This window comes from Solea senegalensis, linkage group LG10 (assembly GCF_019176455.1).
Source record: "Solea senegalensis isolate Sse05_10M linkage group LG10, IFAPA_SoseM_1, whole genome shotgun sequence".
Taxonomy (NCBI): domain Eukaryota; kingdom Metazoa; phylum Chordata; class Actinopteri; order Pleuronectiformes; family Soleidae; genus Solea; species Solea senegalensis.
Genome location: NC_058030.1, coordinates 2,610,289 through 2,636,390, shown reverse-complemented (window position 1 = coordinate 2,636,390; position 26,102 = coordinate 2,610,289). Strand labels below are relative to the sequence as shown.

At 39.7% G+C, this 26,102-nt stretch overlaps 2 protein-coding genes across 2 annotated transcripts in view; one reads left to right on the top strand and one right to left on the bottom strand.

The window, feature by feature from the left end:
* necab2 (N-terminal EF-hand calcium binding protein 2) overlaps positions 1 to 26,102 on the top strand; it is a 521,316-nt gene that overhangs the window by 325,262 nt on the left and 169,952 nt on the right. The gene's annotated exons all lie outside the window — the stretch shown is intronic.
* st3gal2 (ST3 beta-galactoside alpha-2,3-sialyltransferase 2) overlaps positions 1 to 26,102 on the bottom strand; it is a 62,456-nt gene that overhangs the window by 36,045 nt on the left and 309 nt on the right. The window lies entirely within an intron of this gene.

The window sequence follows — 26,102 nt, the reverse complement described above, 5'->3', positions numbered from 1 at the left end:
GCCAATGAACAAATAAGGGAGCAAAGAACAAATGAGGAGCACAATAAACAAATAAGGGAGCGCAAAGAACAAGTGAGGGAGCAAAGAACAAATAAGGAGCAAAAGAACAAGTGAGGGAGCACAATGAACAAATAAGGAGCGCAAAGAACAAGTGAGGGAGCACAATGAACAAATAAGGGAGCACAAAGAACAAGTGAGGGAGCACAATGAACAAATAAGGGAGCACAAAGAACAAGTGAGGGAGCCCAAAGAACAAATAACGGAGCACAATGAACACGTGAGGGAGCGCAAAATACAAGTGCATTTTCAAACAATCAAATACAACATTTTTGAATGATTAAATGGATATTTTTTTGCTTCCTCAAAAGTGCTGTTTGACACAAATCTAATTCCATAGTTATCGGAAGTGACATCACCTCTGTTTTTTCACAGATCGTTTCTTGTTCGCACTGTTTTGACGTGGTGGCAAAATGCACACACAAACACCACTACATGTAAATTAAAAGTATTTTAAATACACTGGGAAACTTGGCTTGACTTCATTAGAGCTGCTCTGCCAGTAGACGAATGGAAGGGGAAGGCAAAGACAGAAAAACTATGAGGCAAAGATAGAGTGATAGATAGAGATGGAGAAGATAAAGACAGAGGGAGCGAGAGAGAGAGAGAGAGAGAGAGAGAGAGAGAAAAGCCACTCAATAGCTCCCTCGTGGCTAATTAAACACATCAGGCATCTTTCTGCTGGAGGAATTTAAATGATTAACACTAGACTGTTGGTGCATATCATTACAATATAATATTGTGTTTGTATGTGTGTGTGTGTGTGCGCACACTCTACAAACACAGTTCATGTGCTGTTTAGCCAGAGTGAGTGAGTGTGACAAAGAGAGTGGCTAAGAATAAGTGCGTGATCTAACTATTGAAAGGACAAAATGGATGACAAATACTCATCAGTCATCACTCCGCTGCGTCATGGGGGTCAGAGGTCACACACACGGCTGTTTATAATGGCTAAAGATTCCTGGAACATGCACCACGAACTGTACTGAGCAACTGAACAACAATGGACTTTAATCTTGTTATTTTGAATTGCAGAGGCCTCTGGGAAATTGAATTCACATGAATAACGATGAACACTGAACATCTCATTAAGCAAACAAACATCTGAGTGAAAATAAATGTCCTTCAAGTAAATATCCTACATAAAATCCAGTGTGAAAGACTTATTTATTGGTGCAATTGTATTTCATTTTTTCTGAATATTCAACAAATCTTGTTGACACACACACACACTGGGTTGCGCAGCTATATTGAAGCTTTAGCTTTAACCATAACCAGTTAATATCAACCCTAACTTTACCCAGTGCCTCAGGAACTGGCTCATTAGGACAAGGTTTTGGTCTCCATGAGGTCTATTGGTTCTGACAAGGCCAGTGTGTATGCCAGAAAAGGTTCTTAAGAGGTAACAAACACAAATACACACACAGAGTCTGGTTTCCATACTTCAGAGGACATTACATTGATTTTAACCATACAACAGGTCTTTACAAGTCCCCATGATGTGACCGTGTAAACATATTTAGGTCCCCACAACATGAGCAACATCTGAAACACACACATACACAAGGACACTGCATTGACTTCCATTCATTTTTAAAGCCTAAACAAAGCCCTATCCTTAACCTGAACCACAATTTAAATCTTAGCCCAATACATATCCAGTTCCTCACAAATTAGATTCTGCCTGATTAGGACGAGGTTTTAGTTTCAATCAGGACTATACTGGTCCTCACAAGGTCAGGGTTTCTGCTCGAAAAGGTGCTAAAGAGGTAACAAAGACAGACACAACACACACGGGCCAAAAGTGAACACAAATAGATGATCTCTCCTCCATGTGACAGTTTAGAAACAAGCCATTCAACAGAGACGATACAAAATGGTAATTGAGTGTGAAGTACGTTTCAAGTTGGCTCTTTTTGATCCGACAGTGTGTGCTGTCTTCAAACTTCACCATGAGAGCTAGAGAAAGTCATGCAGGGTTTACAGAGAGTTGAGGTCACAGGAGCAACTCATGAGATGCATTCAAAGACCCTGGTAAATATCATCACCTCTGCAGAGATTCATGCAGTGCAGTACTTGCTGCTGCTGCCACCTTGTGGTAATGTATGCAACACAAATTAAGTTGTTTTATATAATTAATGAGTCTATAATCAATATGATCCCATCCCTAATGTAGATTGAAAACCGTGTAATTTGTTAGTTTTATTTTACACTGCAGGCAGCAGCGTCCTTCATCTTAACTGATTCACTTTGTAAATAAAGTCTGAACATCGCAACCTTCCAAGCATTCGTCTTTTGTTCATAGTGTGAGACCAAAGTATAAAAGAAGCCCAAATTAAGCTGACACAGTTTTACTTGTAAAATCTATAATGGTGTTGTCACGAGTATATTACCTTGTGAGCACCGTGACGTCCATAAACTATCAAAACTAATGTACTTTGATGCACCACGGCCATGTTGTGCCGAAATTATCTGCTGGCCTGGAGCCACTTTATGCAGATACACAGAGAGAGAGGGAGAGTGAGAGAGAGCCATTAACTCACTAAGCTTTAATTTAGGCCACAATAATGCCTTATACTGACTGGGAGATGTTTGGTCTGAGGCTACGTCTCTCTTACTGAGCGTAATTCTCCCCTCTGATGCCAGAACAGTGGGCAGAACAGACTTTAAGGCGAGTTAGCATCACATTGCATTAGATGATGTTCTGTGTGTTTGCAGGTACATGCTCATTCAAAATACATGAAGCTTTTACTTCAGGCCTGATATCGGTGTCTCTGTCTGTCTGTCTGTCTGTCTGTCTCTCTCTCTCTCTTTCTAATTTTACAGAGCTGCTGCAAAACACTGCATCACACTGCACCACTCTACGTTCATTAGCTGAACCAATGCCATGACAAGGTTCTATTTAAAGTTGCATCTGCTTACTTAAAGCTGCACAATATTGACATTGTTTGGTCTTTAAATTTTAGAGAATGTTGATCAGTTGTTTCCCAAAACCTCATTATGATATTTTCAAATGTCTTTTTTTTTTGGTCCACAAAACCAAAAACTAGAAAATATTCACATTGAAGAGGCTGGAAAATCAAAGAACACCTAGTTGACAATATTTTTGGGCCCTAACCCGATGAATTGGTTAACTCAATTCTATAGATCTGATCACGCATTTACGAAGAAAACGTAAATTAATTTTCAAAAAAGCTGGAGAATTAATGTAAACCAACTCTCTTGACATTAGAGCACAGGTCTCCAACTTTCTTGGGGGAAAAAAAAAACAACAATTCAGAGAGTAAGAAGATATTAGCTTCAAAATATATCACAATGTTCCATCATGAAGCCAAAGTAATGAGATTTGTGACAATATTTCACAGAATTTCAACACAAAACTGTTTCTTTTGTTCTTTTGATGTAAAGTTCCCAACAAAAACATATTTAGGATGCAAAATGGACAAATACCAAAAAGTAGAGATTTTACCTCATTATGTCAGCTAAACTATTAAAATCTAATTTTAAATCTTGTATTTTTTTTTGACCTGTGTCGTGTATTTAACATGTTTATCTTAAAAGGTATCATCGACCATAAGAGCAGTTCAACTAATGTTTAAGAAGCTGAACAACTGCGAGTTTATCAGACAGAGAAAAGAAAAGAAAATGACCAACAAATTAAAAATCAGCATCATTAGCCATAAGAAAACCCCTAAATCAGTCTATCTCTACATTACATTTATTATTTTTTACATAAATTAGGTTATTATGTTCTTTCAACACCTCAAAGCCACAGTTCTATGGAATATCATAAAACTATTTCCTGCTCACCGTGAACTGACTATTAACTATTATTTGTGGAGATAATGTGAATTTCAGACCTTGACGTTTCACTAATCTGCTTCAAAAGTAATAAACTCCAAAGTAATTTTCCAATTTTCTACTGTTGCTCATGCGAACACTTCACACAAAAAAACACATAAACTGCCAGGGGTGGTTTAAATAAAACTCCCCATGGAAACTTTCAACAAGGAAAAAAAATGAATATTCATCTACAGCCAAACATGAGGAAATCCTATCATTTAATTATTTTTCCTGGCGTGACAAATAAACATTTTAATCTCTGCTCCATCGACTCTTTTTTACTCTGAGGGAAAAAAAAGGACTTTCTCTTCTAAGTTGGTCACTCAACGTTCTTCTTTTGGATTTATGAGACATCACAGTCTGTATTGGAATTGGATCGCATCGTGCTAGCTCAATCACTGGAAAAAATGGCTGCACTTAAAGGGCACTTACGATTTTTCTCCCCTGACAGACATATAAAAGCGCCGGCGAAGTGGCCGATCACAAAAACAATCACATCCTTTTGCCTGCCTCTCATCTCCCTGCACCATTCTTTCCTCCCTCACTTCTCACTTTGTCCGTCTTCTCATCATAATCTCTCTGTTCTTTCATTCTTACAAACACATTTACATGAAATCTAAATTTAAAATAAAAGGATTTTTCGCACAAAAGGGCACTGAAATGCAACTCAGGGACGCGTTGTGAATTTGAAAACGGGGGTTATTTCTGTAGCGCATGCTAATGTATGGCTCATAATTAACAGTATGTATCATTAGTAACCTACACTTCTGCTCTTTTTCCTCTCTCTTCTCTACAGGATTCCATGCCAGCATGTTTCTCTTTCATGTCTGGTGCAAGTTTCCTCTGAACTCTCATTTGCTACAGCACTCACACTTACACACCACAGTCACCCTCTCACACGCAAGCCTCATGCCAACACCTTATCACACAGACACCAATCCTAACTACCTTACACGTAAAGGATTTTCAGCTTCAGAGTCATTGGTGATGGTTAAATGTCTTGTTGTGGGGAGATTGAGGGCTGTCTACACTGCCCCCTACTGTCTGTTAGCGGAAAACCAGGGTCCTCAGAATCGGGAGGCTTGCCTCGCTTCACCACAGCACAACACAGGTTGGTTTTCCACTGCTAAAATAGTACGTCCTCAACGTGGGCGGAGTCATCACTGCAAGGCTGCATGAAACTGCCGTGACGAGTGACGAGTGACTTGTAAAGCAGTGGCGACGTCAGGCATCGTATCGCCTCAGCTCGCTTGGAACCACGCGGGGGCAGGTACTAAAAAAAGTACCTGGCAACTTAACTGTGGCGAGGCGTGGCGAGCCGGTGGAAACACGGCAATACGTGCTAGCCAGGTACCCCTAAGAGATCATTTTAGACCTTCATCATGGCAGAGCCGCGAAACAAACGTTGTTGGAGGAAGCGAGGAAGAGGAAACGACTCTCGGATCGAGCGAGGGGCCACACACACACACACAGACGAGTGAACATGGCATTTTTGCAAAATTTGTGAGTTTTTACGACAGTGAGGATAAAGCTGTAGACACAATGGGGAGCTCCATGGAGAAAAAGGCAAAAGAAAAAAAGAACCCGTCTTGCAAAGTTCCGCTTTGATCCTCGATTACACCCTGCATCTTGACGCCTCAGGCTCTTTTTCTCACCTAATTTATTTCATTGCGTCTCTTATCATCCACACGCATGCTTTCACAAACAGATGTGTTCACACTTTCCATCTTCTTCGCTGTGTTTCACTCTGCATTCAGGAGAGTGATCGCAGACACTGTTCTCACACCGTCGAGGTCGGGTTCTGGCAGAAATTTAACTTGGAGTGTGAAATCCCTGAGGTGATTCAATGTGCTTGTAAAAAATATTCAAACATTTAGTGTGCTACAGACATCGGCTGACTTTAAGATGAAAAACAACAACATTCCCTTACTGTTTAATGCAAATTTATGTTGTGTTTTTTAACTAAAAAATAGATTTACCGCCCCGGTACAAGATGTTTTGTAGCCGTAACCTTCAGCTTTGACCACCAAAGTCGGAACAGTAAACCCCTGAGTCTAAACAAACAAAGATTCACTCGGGGCGTTCTTAACATCACATATTCACAAGGCAAAAAAAAAAAAAGGTTATGTGAGGTCATGTGATTTTGACCAACGGCCTGCCAAATACTAATTAGTTCATTTCTGCGTTCACGTCAATGTTTGTACCAAACTGGAAAGGATTCCTTGGAGGTTTTTCTGAGATACTAAAACAGATGGGTGAAATCATAGCACATCAGATAAAGCTCACCAGGCACATCATAAATGTAAATTGTAATTACTTGTAATTGCAATAAAACGCCAAAAACACACCTTGGGTGTTTTATTATGAGGTGTAATAATCTGGAACCAGCCTGAAACACCTTAACAGACCTTGTGTTAGCCCTTGAACAAGAACTGTTGACCTTCAATCCTGAAAAACCGACTGGTTTGAAAAACCAAAGCCCCTTTTCCACCTATCGTCCCAGCTCATCTCGAATCACCTTGGCACGGCGCGGTTTAGGTTGGTTTTCCGCTACAAAATCAGCACTGCACAGCGGCATGAAACTGCCGTGACTTCACTTTGCATGCGACACACACAAACGAGTGACTAGTGACTTGTAAAGCAGATGTTTTCAGTGTAACTGAATCATTAGAATCGGTTAATTAACACTATGTGTTCAGTACTTCATCTGACAAAGTCACTGGACTGAAATACAGCGGAAGGGTTTGTGATGTAGCTCGCCGGTCGTGATCAGTGATTGTCTTTTTAAGACAATCCTAAATTGTTTTTTTAAGACAATCCTAAATTGTTTTTTTAAGACAATCCTAAATTGTTTTTTTAAGCTGGACTTGTGCACGCTGACACAGTACACAGGGCTGTGTGTGAGGCTGTACTTGTTTCAAAGTTTTTCAGCTAACAAAAATGTGTAAAAGTAAAACGGAATATTATAAACTCAACAAACATAGAATCGATAAACTCCAAGCAATAACCACTTTGTGTTCGAGTATGTGATCTATGCACACAACCAGGACTATAGAGTAAAAACACTACAACACATTTCTCTTCCATAATTCCCCCCTGCATTTCCACCCAGAGATGGTTCGATACCACTTTTTTTCATTTTTCATCTGATACCAATGTGCAGATACCACAAGTTTTAAGTATTTACCAGTATCAGTATCATGCAGTCTTTCTGTCCCTTGCTGCTAATGCAGTTGTGCTAATGCATTCAATACCTCAAAAGTCATTTCAAAAACATTGTTCCGCAATAGTGCGGCAGTCATGTGCAAACCTCACTCACATTCTGGTCACATGATAGCAGCAGCACACGTCTGTCTTTATCACGTGTTGTATGTTCATAGTTAGGGCTGCAAAGATTCACTGATTATTGATCGATTACAAAATTAATTGCCAACCATTTTGATTATCAATGAATCCTTTCAGTGTTTTTTTAAATAAATAATGGGTATATTTTCTTGTTTCTTCAGCTCCACATGACAAGAAAACATTAAAACTGGATTATTTTGTTTTGAGGACAAAACAAGACATTTGAGAACATACTGGGAAATACTGATCAACATTTTTCAACACTTTCTGACATTTTATGGACCAAATAAGAAATTGATTTTTGATTTAGGGAGACAATTATGAGATTATTAGTCATTTCAGATTAATTTATTGGGGAAATAATCATTGCAGCTCTATTCTTAGTGAAGTATTTTACAATATATGAAGTTTTTTCCCAATATCTGGTCCAGTGATTTTGACCATGATCGACTCAACCCCATTTACAACAAGCTCTGTACCGGTTTAAAAGCACAAAAATGTACATGTCAGCTGATCAATACTGAGTGAATTACACCAACCTATGCACTCAGTGGTTCATGTACACAAACATCAAGGGAGGTGCAAGAAACAAGACTGTACAAGTGCCCAGATGGCCTGTCTTATTCCATACACTGTTGCTTCATTTCAAGCAACAGAGAGCATGAACCAGCCACTTGTTTTTCTTCTCTCCCATCTCCCTGCTGTCCCTAATAGTGTCTCTGCTCTCTTCCCCCCCTCTTCTCTCCATTACTCTTCGGTCTTAAAGAGAGAGATGAGAGGAATATAAAAGGGAAGACCAGGAAAAGAGACTGGGTCCTGAGGCCCAGTGCCAGCTGCTGCTGCTGCAGAGGCGATCCATCCAAACACAGGGGTGCATGGATGACACTGCCTTGGAATCCAGCCCTTGATGGAAAACTTCCTCCACAGACCTGTGGGCTGTCTGGGTGCTTATGTGACAAACCAGCAGTGATAGCATAAGTCATCTTCAGTGTGCTCTGTAAGCAATGATATTATCACGCGTGTCCATCCCTTATCTGCTATGCACACAGATGGGACGTAGTATTCTAATCATGCCTCCATGCCGACACATCACCATGCATATCAGACACGTCAACACGCAAATACCAGCAACAAATATCAGATGAAACGTCCAGCTAGGGATGAAATGGGAGGAGGGTGCTGCTTTAGGATATAAGGGCTGGGTCGCACTGGATGCATGAGCAGCAGGGATAGGAACGAATACTGGATTATTCTTTGTTTACAAATTGATCAGTAAATGTGACCATTCTTAATTTTGGTAAAACACAAACACAAAAAACTATCTGTGGTGTATCTATGTATCTACAGATCGTTTTTCTCTCTCACTCCCAAATATGACTGTTTGCACTGTACATCTTTTGCACTAATCTTATTTATACACTACCTCAGTACCATTATTTAAATGTAAACAATTTTTTAATTCTTTCATAGTCACACAGCACCTTACCTCCAGAGGTTTAATTTTTAATTTAAATTTTTTTTTCTTAATGTTTGGTCTGACCGGGTTCTGGAGAGACTGAAATTTCGTTCCCACCTCATGTCATAATGTGTGTTGGAATGACAATAAAGAATCTTGAATCTTGAATCTATTACAGCATGTATGTTGAAATGACCGAGTTTACAAGGTTTCCTGAATGCACCTCGTGAGCTTCTCATAGCTCAACATACTGTGCACCCTGCATTACTGTCACTAGCTCTTGTGCACTTGACTTTAGAATATTCAAATCTGGTAAATAATCCTCCTGTCAAATATTTGAACTGTTTTTGCTTGAAATGCGCATCCCTAATCCCTAATCCCCTCAAGGCCCGATTCACACAGAAAGAGAACTTTCCCGATGCAATCTTTTTCAATCTTAAAAGGTTTCCATGAACACAGCTTTGTTTCAAGACATTTCTTCATACACATAACACCCCAAAATGACTGTAAATGTGGTAGTATGTATGCCCAGCCTGTAAATTATAGTCCTATATTTACAGCAAAATACTAAAGTTAAGACTTGAAAAGGATGATGTTATTATGGGTTGACACTTGTCACTAGATCACAATGAATGTCTGGGTACTCTGCAGATGTCCACTGACCTGCTGCAGTTTCACAATGAACCAAAATTATGATTCTCATGGCGCTTATGCTTATCTCTTTGTGGCCAACACTCCCCACCACATAATGAATTCCACTTCTTCAAAAGGCTAAATTCATATTCCATGTTACAGCTGCAGGCAGCACAAGCACTCACTCCGACTCTGAATGGAACCTGAGGACTGGGCCACACCGGCTCCTTTTCATTAAGGCACCCACTTTATTAGATTAGATCAGCTACACTGGCCCCATGAGACGTGAGAGAGCCCTGCTGCTGTTCTTGGGAACAAAGCTCCTGCCTATTATCTCTGCGTGCCATGCACGGCTCACAGCAAAATAGACAGGGAAAATGATCTTTGACCACATTTTCATTGTCTATTTCTGTCGAATATGTCACAAACAGAGCACTTTATATACCCATTTCAAAGTAAAAACACCCATTAAGGGTTTTACAGCTTGCAGAACCAGTGGATGCATGACTTCATAGAGTCCTGGCATTTTGTTGAGTGAAAAGGCATGACAAAAATTACCAGATGCATAGCAGCAGGTACACAGCAGATGCACCAGAGGTGAGCAATAATGCAGTTGTCATTCACTGCACACGCATCCAGTGTGAGCCCAGACATAACTCACTCTGCTACAACAGTGACATAAACTGGAGTCAGCAACACATCTGTTGTATGTGTCACATTTATCACAGAGCACATCCATCACTGGCACTGTGTCCAAAAAATGTGGCCAGACTAAATGGCTAAATTCAGACAAGAGTGAAATACTGCATTTCTGACAATCTTTTGTTCATGAGCCTTCTATCAAGTCAGCTTTCTGAACCACAACAACCCAAATGATGTAAAAGCTGCTCGGATCAGTTAACTTTAAAGGAAACTCACACAGAAAGGCTAAAGTAACATTAGGTGAACGGCTGTAATTACTAGAGGTGAAAAAAGTGCTATTCAGCAGTCACTAGGGATCATCAGATGAAAAAAACAACATTAAACTCCAACGCATGAGAGCTAGTTAGAGGAATGTGGGGTGAAGAAGAGCAGTTGACGAGACGCATTCAAGAAACCTCATAAATTCAAACACTTCTGCAAACACACATGAATTCCACTAAATGATTGCTGCTGCTACCATCTTGTGGTAATACATGCCACAAAGTCACGTTGTGGCACCTTATGGTAATGAGTACTCCACAATTTTTGCTCCACAGCTTGAATTCACCGGCTCTGTTGAAAACAGATTTTACAACAGTGAGGATACGGTGGCTGATTAAGGCAGCGTTATGTTAACTTTATTAATCCTGGTCGTTGAATTCTTCCTCTGCATTTCACCCATTCTCTACAAGGAACCTTCCTAGAACCAAAAACTACAACTCCAGTTTGAACGTTCAGGAGTTCAGGAGCATTACGCTAACACGTTATGATTGTTGGACAAAACCCACACAAACACAGAGAGAACATGCAAATTCAACAAAGAAACGACCAGGGTACAAACCACTGTTTCACCATGCCATCAGGTGGTGGGAGGATGTCTGAACATTAGTTGAAGTATTGGAGTCACTATTAAATAGGTTGAATAGAGAGACTCAACAAAAGGCAGCTTGTATGCAGCTGAGTTTATAATGCTTCTTTTGCCCTTAGCAAATTGTAAATGCTGAATCATGTCTGGCATCACTTTGTGATATCTTCAGTGGAGCAATAACACCATAATGTTCCCAAGGGCATAACATTTTGACACAATTAGGAGCACAGAAAGGAACTTGCGCAGCACACAAAAGGAGTTTCATGACGGCCTTGTGTCCCCGTTGCTGTAAAACAACCAGATACTTTATGATGAGGATTGTCTATAGTCTTTCTAGTCTGTTTGTCAGTGTTGCCATGGATTGCAACAGCTTTGATCTCCACTACTTTTTTTTTGAGTTTCCAAGTTTCAAAAGTAGAAAAGCAACAGCAGCAGACACTGGGTGCTGCAGTGCCAGGAGAGTGGTTACCGTTGGTTACGAGGCACACATCCACTTATGTGTGCCAGAGGGAGTGTAAATATAAACCCCAACCTGCTCGCAGAGCTTTCATGTCATGCATATTCAACCAAGGATGAACTAATGAGCACTTAAATTCATGTCAGGTGGTGGCTCAGAGTGAGCAGAGCGTCTGGTTTCGTGGGGGGGTGGGGAGTCGATAAAACTAGGCCTCGGCCAACACATTTCTTGAAAAAAGGGATGAGAAGTTTTCTGGGAGACAGATATGATGAAGAAACAGTTGACAGACGAAAGGCCTTGAGAACTGGCTCAGTCTTTGTTTCTTTACAACAAAGACACAGACAGAAAGAACAGACACACTCTTTCTAACCTTTACACACAGAGTTGGCAGCTTATTGTTCACTCGTTAAGATTAACTAGAAAACACCAAAGGCAACAAAACAGAGACACATGACTTTGATGCATTTCTGTTTAAAGGTCATCTGGTTATAAGGCCAGTCAGTTCACGTGCACATGTAGAGCTTACATCAAGATATCTTAAGCCTGTCCCACTCTAGAGGATAATTGGCCAGATTTTGGTCCCAAACTGGCCCTTCCGACAATCCTGGGCACCTTCCAATTTTAGGCTGATTTGATGTTTGTGACTAAATCTAAATCTTATACTTTATTAATCCCCTTAGGGAAATTATTTCTCTGCATTTGACACATCCTAGAATTAGGAGCAGTGGGCTGCCACACTGAGTAGCGCCCGGGGAGCAATGGGGGTTGGGTACCTTGCTTAGGAGTACCCCAGCCTTTTTGACCTGAACCAGAGACCCTCCGGTTACAAGCCAAGTTCCCTTTCCACTTGGCCACAGGCTCCCCAGACTAAACAATGATTGGAGCGTGAGCAGAACCCCGCCAATTAGAGTGAGTTGACCGGGGAACAAATTGCGTACTTCAGAACAGTTCAGAACTGTAACTTCTATTCTCAGCCATGACTTCATCCACATCTTCTCAGCACAAAACATCACACGCACAACAGTTATTAACCCACGACACCGCCTCAATGTCCGTTTACATACAGAGTTTCCTTGAAATGGTTTGATTAAATGCAGGGCCACTGCTAAGCTTTTGGGAGCCCTAATCATAATTGGTCAGAGTCCAAATATATCTTACTTGCCATTATGACAGCTTCACTATTCAAAAACAGCTTGATAAAGAAATATGGGAAACTTCAGGCTACTCCAGAGAACCGTAGCTAACTCCATAGTAAAAAGACGGGGAAGGGATGGGGGTGCCCTCTTTTTACATATTAGGTAATTAAAAAAACAACAACGGTGGGCCTGTTCATAACTATTTCTTATATTTTTTCCATGTAATAATGTAATGATTATCATGACATTTTTAAATCAACCTTAATTTTGGGGACCCCCACCAGGTACTTGGGGCCCTACACTCTCTGCATAGTCTGCATACCAGGGAGCAGCGGCTCTGATTAAATGCCAAATGAGTGGTGCTGTGTCTTGACTGGATCGGTGCTTTCTCAGGATTAAAAACATTAAAAACCAGATTTGAAAAATCATCTAGTGTGGGGCAGAGACACGCTCCAGAGTTGGGGGGGTGTTTTCAAAGCCGATCATGAGTTAAGTGAATAGGTGATGATGGATGTCTCAACATGTGCTGGAAGGTGAGGACAGGCCATTTAAAGCAGGTACAATAATTCTGGGAGAACAAAGCAGTGGGACGGTGTGATGGATGGTTCTGTCTATGTTCCTACCACCCATCTGTAACATAAAGGAGGCCATTACATGGATGAGGATAAGCTGGAAGACAGGTACGCATGCAGAAGAGAAATGTGAAAGCAAGGATGCATTACGGCCATTTTTGGGAAACAAAACAATTTTTATAGTCCCAGTATTGCTAAAGCAAGATCCCAAGCTCGTGCTCGTGTTAAGGGATTTCGCAATGGTGACCACAGGTGATTTTAAACCGCTACCTGAACACGGTGATAATTATGGTAAATCATGGCATTGTCCCCTTTCTGTGACACATTAGTTCCAATAACTGTGCAAAGATATGACCAGAGGGACTGAAAATAACCTTCAGTGAACAAATACTAATTATGAATTTTTAGCTCTGAGAAGGCAAATACATTAAAAATCCAAAACGTCCCTACAGATAGGATATGCGCTGGGAAATAATTGAATTCAAACCCCTCAGAATGTCACCAACACATAACTTCATAGTTCTTTCATTATTTGGAGCCCATTCTTGGGACCTTTATGGTTAGGGTTAGCTGATATTTGGGTAATTATCCATTCAAGCTTCAAATTTACAACCATATCCCCACAGAAACAGAACTTTCCCTTTTTTCCCAGAAGTTTTCCATAAGTACAGCATTTCAAGAAATGTCTTCATACACACGAAACCCCTCAATGTGACTCAAATGCTGTAGTAGCATTTTGAGCTATTTTTATAGCCTTATTTCCCAAAAAACAGCATCTTATGGATCCCAAAACACCAGAAGGTTTGCGGATTATCCTAAACACACACTAATCTTGGTGATAAGCTAAAAAAGTGACAGTATGTATTCTTACTTTCAGTCTACTGCATTCCTAAAAATTACGGATAAAAAACAGGAAAAAGATAAGATAAGATAGTCCTTTATTTGTCCCGCAGTGGGGAAATTTACATTGTTACAGCAGCAAAAAAAAAGTGGAAGAAGGAAGAGAGCAGAAAATTGCTAAATATTGCATAGTTTCTATTGTTTAGAACACTGTACACTACAAGGGGGCAAAGTAAAACTGTATAATGCATCAAGTTTCAACTGAACCTAAGCTTGTGGATTTACAGTCTTGATCGATTGCAAGATGTCCTTCCTGACAGCGCTGATCTTTTGAGAGAATGGAGAACAAGAGTCTAGAACGGGGAGTAATTATCTGTGTTGCACTGTCTTCCACTTTTATTCAACCTTCACTGTTTGAGTAAAACCACTCACTAACAAAGCAATGATTTTCAGCCTCGCTCACCTTCAGTAGACCATTAATTTACCTTCACAGTATGACGTGTTAAACTGCTCGAGCCGTGCGCCCAGCATGAGATCAGACTGCAGTTACTCACAGCATAATGGAAATTATTGATTTTTATTCATACGTGGCACAAACAAATCCAGCCAGGTCAAAGTCAGCCTGGCTTCACATCAAAGAGCTGCTCATCCTCAGATGATACCAAATGAATCTGGAGGATTATGACGCTAATGTAACAACATAGGGATCGAAAGCAGGGGTGGGAATCACAGGTAACATGAGAACAATAATATCATGATACAATGATTCTGTGATAATTTGTCCTGGCGTATCGACTATCATGTTGCACAAGGAAGGACAACGACATATCACCAAATCGATATTTTGACTCACCCCTAATCGAAACTGACCACCATTATAGCAAAGCCGGCATGAACAAGCTCTGTTGCTGTGACCGTTTTTAAAAATAAATGATAATTATCCTTAACAAGTCCAACTTTTTCTTCCATTTCCAAATCTATGAAGACTTGTCAGGCAGTGAGTGCGTCTGCTACCAAGCCCATCTGTCTCAGCCGTCTCTCAGTACATCTGTCATCAAAGCGCTCCTCTCGGTAAGAAGGAACGTTAGTTTGACAACTCTTCGCTGTAACTCTGCTTACTCATTCTGTGGATGTTACCTGCGAGTATATTATGAAATTGAGATGTCTCCCATTGTGAGTAATGTGTGAAGAGAGGAGCCGACGGAGGGTTGGATAGAGGAATGTTTTTGAAGAGGTAACAATAGGATGACCTGTGAAATATCCCGGCGTGAATTCTCTGTGGGCCAAAACCGACGTTATGACTGTCAAGAGAAGACAAAAAAACAAGACTAACCTAGTTAGATTTTCATGGTTCTCTTAAAACTCGCTGCTTGCTGCGGCGAAGGTGTTAGGTTAACTAAGACGAGGTTCTTCCCAATTAATTTAGACAAAAATTGGAAAGGATTGCACAGTTGTACTGTTTCATTTTTCAACATGAATGGTCACCAACTTCAGAGCAAAGTTGCTGATCTAAACTTACATTCTCTTTATTAAGAAGCATAAATCAGGGGTCTGAGTAGTATATAGCAAAAAGACCCTGGTTTACAACCCAGTCCACCCGAGGTCCTTTAAGTAGGGATGTTCTCCCAGTGTTCACGTGGGTTGTCTCCTCTCCTCAAGGCACTCTCTTTTAAATTATAAAAATGCCTTAAATGTAGTGGCGTGGCTACATTAAACAATGCATTTTTGGCCTCAAGCCTTCATCAGGGTGCCAAACAGATTTTATGGAAGAGGAGACTTCAAGTGGGTATGGAGCGGTGGCTTTGAGAGGGTGGAAACAAGTGGGAAATCCAGCAGATGGCGGCAGGCTTGTTCCAGCAACTGAGGGAACTTAAAAGAACAACAATCTGTGAATACTCCAAGTGATCTAATCTAAGTGAATTTGAATCTGGCATGGTTGTTGGTGCCAGACAGGCTGGTCTGACTTTAAAAAGAAATCACAATTTCTATGGTTTATAAAGAATATCCAGTAAGTGGCCATTCTCTGGGAAAAAAATGGCTTGCTGTTGACCATATGGGTTTGAAGCGATAGAAACGTAATGGTAACTCACTAATAATCACTAATTACAATTAATTTATATATATGTACGATACATCACACCTTGAAAAAGATGAGCTACAGCATCAGAAGACCGCACCTGCCACTGTATTAGATGTCCTCTCTACCTAATTAAGTGGTCAGTAAGCTTATGATATACTAGTTAACAATACTAGCTAATTAATCCATGAAAATGAATGTATTAATGCAAACAAACAAACAAACAGACACATTTCACACTATATTCAAGATATTTCTATACACAAAGTCACTGCAGTTTCATGCAGCCGTGCAGTGATGACTCCGCCCAGCTTGGTTGAGTAGGTACTATTTTGTAGTGGAAATCCAACCTAAACCGTGCTGAGGCGAGCTGGGACCATAGTGTCACTAGATAATTCGGGTGCACTGTCGAGGCAGCATTACTGACACTGTGAGTTCCATGGAGTTAACACAATGCATCTGTCGACCAGTTAAAAAAAAACATTATTGATTTGATTTAAATTGTGTTTATCTTTCTGCTCCCACCCAAAGTGGTACAACACTTCCCCCGTCGCCCATCGATGAGCGTAACAGGCACAAAAGGCCATTGATTATTAGCTAAACAAACAGGGGGGAAATAAATGGTCTGACACTGGCCGCGCTCTCTCCTCTGATGGTTTGAGTAGCTATGCCATTTCTATTGGAGAAAGAATTAGGGACGAGCATAAAGAGCAGATAACCGTAGCAAAGACAAAGGTCGCACTGAATTGATTACCAAACATTTATATTAGCCACAGTAAAAAAAACACTGCAAAGTAAAGCAGCTTTCTTTGAATTTCACCATTTGCTTTTTAGCTGTAAACCTGGTAAGTAAAGGTGTGAGAGGAAGTTGAGGAGTTTATGCTGATTGGATTAAGTGTGTGCAGTTTATGCTGATTGGATTAAGTGTGTGCTTGTGTGTGTTGGAGAGAGCAAAATACATTTAGTTTAGGTAGTTTAAAGTGATAGGATTGTGTGCCTGTGCTGCAAGTGAGTCGATGAGGATTCTGTCTGCATGTGGTTTTGCAGACTGGGGGGATTATTTGCGTAGCCTTACCCCCGCAACCAATCTAAATAAGTTGGGTGCTTAAGTATTGCGAGTCTTCAGCGAAGGCCCCTGAGCATATCTTCAGTGAGGGTCTTTACCTCCAGGCACTTCATGCATTTTCTTCAGCTCATTAAGCAATAATTTTGCTGCCACATTGAGATTTGCTCACACACTTTGTCCCAGAAAAAAGCCTCCATGAAGAAGTTTAGAAGTTTTTAATTCTGCTTCCTGTCTTTAACTTGTGCCTTATGTTTTTTTTGCGTTTCGGTTGGTGGCATTCAATCCACTCTTAACAGACTGTAATTGTATCCCGCCACATTAAAGATACAAAATGTGTTAACAAACAACCTAAAACCATGGTTCTCAAACTGTGGTAGGTGAGCTTCCTCTGGTGGTACACATCATAAATACTGTTTCACTGTATATACCAGGGTAAGTGATTAGAGTGCAGCTGAGGAAGTTTGACCAGAGTGCATAGAAAATGAAACAAAGAACAAGAAATAATAATTGAACATTGGTGCAAATTCACCAAAATTGCCAAAAGTGGCTGTTTAGTCCAAAATGGTGGCCGCCTTGTAGGATTTACGGTAAAGTCCTCATTGACTTTTTGGACCGTCCTGACAAGATTAACCTGTGTGCCAACTTTCGTTCATGTACGTGAAACACAACAAAAAGTCACCTGATGAAAGTGGATTTTCATTTTCTTGGCCCCTCCCACTACCAATTTTCCATGCTTTTTCACTGAATGACTTTCACACATACATTTTCACCAGGATTGATGCGGTCACAGTGAGTTTTCACCTTATCTCTCGCTTCATCTTAATCTAATTACTATACCAGTGTCTGGGGTATACGTGAGGAAGAGGAGGATGAGAAGAGAGCGAATTAATTTACTGGGAAAAAATCTGCCTCCTGTGAAAAGTCCGTAGCTGTCTGTTGCTCGGCCTATTTACACCACTGTATTGGTGGTACTTGGTACAAACGGTTCGGGAACCACTGGCCAAAAACTATTTGGCCAGTGTACTACTATTACTACTAATTCTATTACTATTAATAGTACTACTATTACTATTATCTGAACTCAGATCCAAGTTAGCATTTAGTTTCAAGTGCTAAAATTGAGCTTTTTGGGTTTTCTGTTTCCTCACAATGTGGTAGCCAGGTCCCAACATGTTGGGCCAGGTCCAGACAAAAATCCAGAAATGATGATTGTCCAGCTTGTTTCAGATTCTCTCACATCATTTGACAGTGTAAACATTTGATTCACAGATTTACAACAAGTAAAAATAAGTGATAATAAGTAATAACTGATAAGTGATTGACCTCGTGTTTCTGTTTAAAGTGGAGATTATGAATACGACGCAACACACAGGCTGTTGAATGTTTTCCTTTTCCTCCACAACAACTGAAGATAAACCACAATGGTTGTTTTATTTAAATAGTTCAGTGCTTACACTTAATCATGAGTAAATTGAGAAGAACTGATGGTCATTAATGGTGAGTCTGATATTTTGTTATAGTCACAAGTGCTGCTCATAACTTCTTCTGTGTATCTGAGTGAGTGTGGGTTCATGGAGCTAGTGGTTGCTTCTTACAAAATAAACTCTAACATAAATATATTAAGGCCAACAACCAGCGTGACAGTCAGCATCTGCTTCTGCTTACTCTCTTGTGTCCCGTATTTGTCGGGCATGGACTAATAATCGAGACAACACCGGGTTAGGTTCAGTTATTCTCTCGAAACAGAAAAATGCAACTAGAGCTACAACTAACGATTCTTTTTTTAAATTAATTAATCGGTTGGTCCATAAATTAGCAGAAAACCTTAAAAAATGTTGATTGGTGTTCGTCAAACCTGAAAATGATCTCAATCTGATCTCATGTTCTCAAATGTCTTGTTTTGTCCACAAACCAAAATCATTAACTTTGAATGATTTCTTTGTTATCCAGAACAAAGAAATTAAGAAAATACTCACATTTAAGAAGCTTAAACAATCGGAAATCTTGTTTTACTCATGAAAAAAGCTTTGAAGCGATTAATCGATGATCAAAATAGTTGTCAATTAATTATTTCAGCTCTAAATGCAACCCTGTCACAGACTCAGAGACAACTCGACCTCCGAGAAAGGATTACTTTTTAAATCTGTTCTCAGTATTCTCAGAATATAGCAGGAGTATAAGGAGAAAAGCTTGGGTTGAACAGTTGGTTTAAAAGCATGAATCCTATTAGCAACTGCTCGGCTCTGTACTTAAGTTTCTCAGCTGTCATCTCACGTTCCCCTGGAACTTTTTTTTCATATGATTTGTAAATAATGATACTTTGACATTCTTGATTAGATTGTTTGCATGCAATACAAGAACAAATAAAAAATCTAAAAATCTAAAAACCCAAACATTAATGGGTCATAAATAGGACTGGGTATTGTTTAGAGTGATGATACCTGTGCTAAACCAATTATTTCAGAACCAGTGCTTAAAATATGCCTGAACTGGGGCCTTTTTTTTTTTTAACACAGAACTGTGCAGGATTTTTACTCTAATGTAAGAGCTTCGGAGTCATATTTGCATTTACTCTATGTTCGCTATTGCCGTAAAGTGTCAGCAGAGAGTTTTCATGACAGTGAGGACTAAGTGGTAGACACAAGGGGGAGCTCCATAGAGAAAAAGGCGACAAAGCCAACCAGACTTCCGCTCGTCTCAGTTATTCGGGTACACGATTGACACCTTAAAAGGGCCACTTTTTTTAAACAAATTTCCAGAGATAAATGTGTTATTTCATCATCAGACAGTGGATCTGAGATACATGTCTCATTTCCACAACAACAGAGGAAGTTGAGATTGAAAAAAATAAATAAAACTAACAAAAAGTTGATGTCAAATTGACTGCCTTCAAAGAGAATGAAAGCCCTACACTGCTCTTCAGGTTTTAGAGTAAAAGATCTGAAAAAAGCCAACAAATTAAACAAACATAGTTGTTTGCGTTGTAATTATTGTAAGTTTAATACCAAAATGTGATGTCAACAGACTTCCGGCCACTGATTGGTCAAAGAGTGTCGTCACTGGAAGCGTCATGAGCATGACATCCAACATCTATCCAGTGTGTTTTGTTACATTGTGCTATGGCGACCTATCCATGTTGAGGAGTTACTACGTAGTAATGGAAAACGCCCAAACCAAAACCGCGTCAAGTCGAGGAAAAGCGCCATAAGTCGTTCTCTCAATAAACTCGCATAACAAAATAAAACCTGACTCTGACAGACTCTGAGAGTCACTACAAGTGAGTCACAGTCACTTAAAAAAAATACAGAAAGATTAAACTCACTTTTCAAAGCCCAACTTCATTGCACAAAGAAACAGCCTCAGTTGATCCACAGGATCAGACACATGCTACAAACTTCTCTGTGAAAACATCTGCGCTGCTAACCTGCATATCAAAAGTCTTTTGTGTGTATTTAGCTGACGCTTGTTGCAGCAGTGTCTGTCCACCACGTGAACACAGTGCAAACTGCCAAACTAGATGGTAAGATGTATTCTGCCTAAACAGCATCTAATAATACCTGTGTTGACACAAGAGAAGAGAAGAGAAGCTGCCCTTCCATCTACTTTTCATGGTACTTCAATTGCTTTTGTCTCTTAGCAACGCCAGCAGGCAAATCGATGGAGGGAAAAAGAGAGTGACAGAGACACGAATGAGAGGACAAAAGGCAAGACGAAATGGAAAAGTGGGGATGAAGGTGGTGACTGAGGTGAGAATAAGAGAAGGATGATTGGGAAGACAATAGGAAGGAAGGATGGTGGGGGTGGGAGGCAGGACAGAATGCAGGGAAATGATATTTACAGTAAATGTCAGGTTCTTCCCAAGCTGCTGCTTTTAATGTCAATAGGGATCAAAATGTCACAGTGATGAAGTGCACTGCGGCACATGTGATCTCTGAAGGAGAATATGAAAGTAAGAGTTAAGTCACACATATAAAGAAACATATTAATATTTTTTAAAAAGTCAAGTCAAGTCAGGTTAACACATTTTAAACAGTAGTTGAGAAAAAGTGTTTTGAAGGAGGGGAAAAAACATTGTAATTATTTTCAACAAGCCAAAATGGGACAAAACAAACACCCAAATAATAAAAAGAACACGTTACAATCACACAATTGATTTCACAGCTATTAAATGGGGGAGATAGTGAAGTCTATACAGATTGTTTTAGAAATGCTTCATCCAATGCATTATCTAATTGTATTGTTCTCATTTTTAACCTAATCCTATTTTCTTCTTTTCTTTTTCTGTGTGACAACTTATTAAACTACCCTCACAAATGCTTGAGATATAAATTCATAATACAACTTAACCTACAGACAGAAATTCGGTTTTGTCCAATAAAGTTTTGATGCAAAATCAAATAAACATGAATGAATATGCTGGTATGGTCAAAATCACTTGATCAGAAAACCAGAAAAGAAAAATGTAAGATCAGATACAATCCAAGAACTCTAAATGTCATGTAGACGGTTTAATAAGCACAAAATATAAAGAGAAAATTAAGCAATAAATGTCATGTGACCATTAGTAAATATACAGCCAGTTGAGTTAAATTTTTATCCGCTAGACATATCACTACAACTGTTTGAGCGTGCAAAATAACATGAAGAGCTTTGTAATTGACTGGTATTGCTAACAATGGCTAACAGTGGCTAACTCAAAAATATTGGTGCTTCCCAGTTGTAGTCGGAAGTTGGAATTTCCTACTTAGAAAGTCGGAGCTACCTCACACACCTCAACATGTGCGTAATTAATTGTGCGTCTGTCTTTTTTGTTTCGCAGTTGTACACGTAGTTCAATTACTGCGAACTTGCTGCTACGCTGTCTGCATGTGCAAAATACCACGACGTCCGACACAGGAATCAAACCGTACTGTAGATCAGTTAAAAAGACTTAAAAATCTCCAACATTTAGCAATGGAAATGTCTAAAATCTCAATATTTAACAGAGGAGTCTGGTGTATTTAGCAACAGAACTGCTGAAAGCAGCAATCGCGAGCAGTGAGCCGCATCACAACCCTTTCCGCCGTATATCAGTTCAGTGACTGTGCTGAAGTACGATGTGGATGTCACTGGTTCTTTGAGTCGTCTGTAAAACGAACTCAAGGTAGTTTCCTGCAGCTGTGCAGTGATGACTACGTCCACGTTGAAGAGGTAGTATAGCGATGGAAAACCATACCAAACTGTGTAGAGTCAAATCAAACTGAAGGTGTGCTTGCAGAAAACCCGAAAAAATAGGTGCATGACAATGAACCTTAGCGGACCACACAGAGTATGACCCCAGCCTTATTTTAACATAAAAGAGAAAAAAAAACACAAAATGTATATTTTTGTGAAAGAGGCTGTTTCAGACTGATATCGGCATGATAAATACTCAAGGTTATCAGTATCAGTATCGGTATCCGACACTGAGGAAAGAGGTATCGATTCAAACCTAATTTAAAAACGATGCTTTCAAAGTACTCACCTTTCTGTGATTCTGGGTGAAATGTCACATCAGCGATGATTGAAACAACCAGCTCTTGTTGGGAGCTGCTCACCGCCGCTGCTGCTTCTTCTTTCAGTCATGTAGCGGTGTTTCTGGAGGCTCGGGTCAGGCAGTCACGTTGGTTGAATATAAATGTGATTCTCTCTGTTTGTCTGTGTGTGAGAGTGTTTTTCTCTCTACACACACACACACACACACACACACTGTCTGGGCGCAGAGCCAAACGAGCAGCGGAATTTAAATGGACATCCGCTATACATTTAAACAAAAACAATAATACGTTAGCGGCTAAAACAACCTAGCCGTTAACAAAAAAAGCAACGGGTAACAGATGTTGAGGAGGCTAAGACTTGCTAACCCGCTCACGAGGAGAAGGGAGAACAACAAAAAACACGCGTGATGAAGGCAACAACATCCGCTGTACGAGAAGGAAAAGAGGAGGAGGAGGAGGAGAAGAAGAAGAGCGGGCACTGAGGAGTGAGTGGACCGCGGAGCAGGAGGAGCAGGAGGCGGTGTCAGCTGCTGTCTTGTCTTCCTGGGAGAGACGGTGCTGCTCGTAGACCCCACCGACCGACCACCGCTGTCACGCTGACTGGTACAGATCTACAACTTCCTGTCCTATCTTTTCACAATTAAAAATGTAATAAAATACAGAAACACCGTGTGTCTTATTACGGGGAAAATAACGAAAGACGTCAAATGTATTTTCGAGTCTGTGAGGGGGATAGGGTTATATTTGTTTTCGTACCCTGTATTGGACAAATGTCAAAGAGACATAATGCATTCCCTATAATCCTTTACCTTAACCATCACAATGAACTGCCTAGCCCTTAACCTAACCCTAACATGAACTGTGGTCTACAGTATACTGTATCCTGTATCCTCTAACCCTAAAACAAAAAACAAAGGTCTTAAGCCTCAAAACAAAATGTACCCTCAAAGATAGGTTTGAATCAATATTGATCCTCACCTTACATTGACTTACATTCATTTCCCAGAGACTCTAACCCAAAAACCAGGTCTTTACCCTAAATAGATAGGTTTTAATGTTTTTTTTTTGAACCTCACAAAGATATAAATACAAGTGTACACACCCATAGAGATTTTCTTCCTAGGACACTGCATTGATTTCCATCTATTTGAACAGCGTAAACAAAACGTTATCTTTAACCTTAACCATAACCAATTAATGTCTAACCACAATAACCACAATTCAAATCTAAGCCCTAAACTTAAACTAGTTCTTCAGTAATGAGGTTCTGTCTAATTAGGACCAGGTTTTGGTCTGTGAGGACTACTGGCCCTGACAAGGTCAGTGCTTATGCCAGAAAAAGTTGTGTAGTGTGTTTCAACTCAGGTGTTATAATCTAATACAAATGAATACTGTATACACTAATCCACTCTTTATGAATGATCACCCGTTATGAACACTGACGTTTTATGTACTCACATATTCCCACAAAGTCTGCATCACAGTTTTACATAAATAACAGAAACAGTGTAGAGAACGACGCAGAAAAATCCCTTGAAATGAAGATAATCTGAGCAGCAAAAAACATTTTTACGAAAAAAAAATCCTGGATATTTGTTCCGTTAAACACTTTTGAATATCTGAAGGTATTTAATGTTTAATTGCTCAAACAAAACTTAAACAATGACCACATCATGACACATCTATCCTCACTGTATTCACCACCACCACCACCACCATCATCATGTCAGAGACTCTTACTCACACTTACCTGAGCTAAAAGGAGTCATTTGTGCTTTTATAACTGGCCAGCAGTTCACATAACTATAGAAAAATAAAGGATTTGTCACATTTAAGTGTGTCTTCAGAGTCCACTCCTACATCTTCATGGCTTCATGAATAAAACATAGTGTTTATAAAACGTTTCATTACTTAGCGTGGCACTGCTGCAGAGGTGATCTCTCTGTGTGATGTTTCAAAAATGTCACTCCACAGGTTTCCCCGCCCCCGCGCAAAACAATCCTGCTCACTTTTCATTTTCCAATTCACTCAGCACATTAAATGGACCATGAAACAGAATCCATCAGGCCTCATATTGAATATTGTCAAAAACACTGGCGGCCATTGCAGTGCACCAAACACAACCTTGGCCAGAATCTATGAATATATATGTGCGCCGTCTGTTTTGAATCAGTCATCAGGCAATGAAAATTAAACAAAACAACTTTGTTCTGTAATAAACTGGATTAAATATGACTTAACTGAATGCTGCAGCATTTGTTTAAAGCAATGAAAGTTCCCTGTGCCACAGTATAGCTTAAAGTCTGCCTCACACTAGAGGATAATTGGCCAGATTTTGGTCCCGATCTGGCTGATTTGAACAGATTATCTGGGCAAATTAGTAGTGTGAGGGATTAACAGACATGATTTTAATGTCAAATTGTAGGTATTAAACATGTTTGATATTTACGGCTGAACAGTGATTGGGGGTGTGAGTTGACCAGGAAACACATGTCAAATTGATTCCGTCTTCTCAGCCACAACTTCATCCACAGCACAAAACATTGCACACACACACACAGCAGCTATTAACTGATGACTCCGACAATCCGCCTCCATGTGTGTTTATATTCTGAAGTCACATTAAATCATGCAAGTTTCTGTGAGATTCCCAAATCCCTGGAATCTCTTCCCTGAAAGTGTTTGATTAAACACCAAGTGTGGGGTCCTAAATAAATAAAATTCAGCTTTGGGCCCTATAAGGGCTTTGGTCGGCCCTGCACATTTATTAGTAAAACATCAGATAATACAATTTAAAAAAACAAAAAAAATTTAACACTTGTGGGTGAGGTACTAACTAAATGTAAATGTAAATAATGTGCAGTGAAAAACATTAAATATATTCAGAACAACTCTACAAATCCATTCTGGTTCAATTAATTTTAAATTTCAAACGCTTTTCCTGCAAAAAACATGTCAAATCTCTGCTCTGCAAAGGGCCCATTATAAGTTATTGTGGAAGAGTTAGCTTGTAGTCAATTTGCATCTGGTAAAGTACAATTTTAACAGCAACATAATGTAATAATAATAATAATTGGCTAATGAGAAAAAGAAGAAGAAGAAGAAGGTATGCACAATGCCTATAGACCAGAAACGTTTATTTTACATATCTATAATAATATATTAAATGCAATGTTGTCATTGACGTTTTAATGTGAAATCTACGGTCAGCACTTCCACTTCCGTTTTGAAGCTAGCTGCTAATTAAGAAATCATGACGTCAGTTACAAAATTAAAGTCTGCTGCCCATTCGAAAAGTACGTTTTTATTTGTATTTTTTTTAAATAATTATTTATTCAACAACAATGGGTTAATACGAAAAAAATTCTTCAATGATTTATGATTGGTACTATAGATAAAAAATGTTTGATCATCACGTTATTTTTTTTCTTATCGGGATTCCTCGGGCTCAAAGCCACTACACCTTACGTTTTAACGGTCTTTGGCGACCTCTGTTGGGCTTAATTTGACATTTGGCATATTTGATTTCTACCTTTTGTTGCACGTAGTCATGTG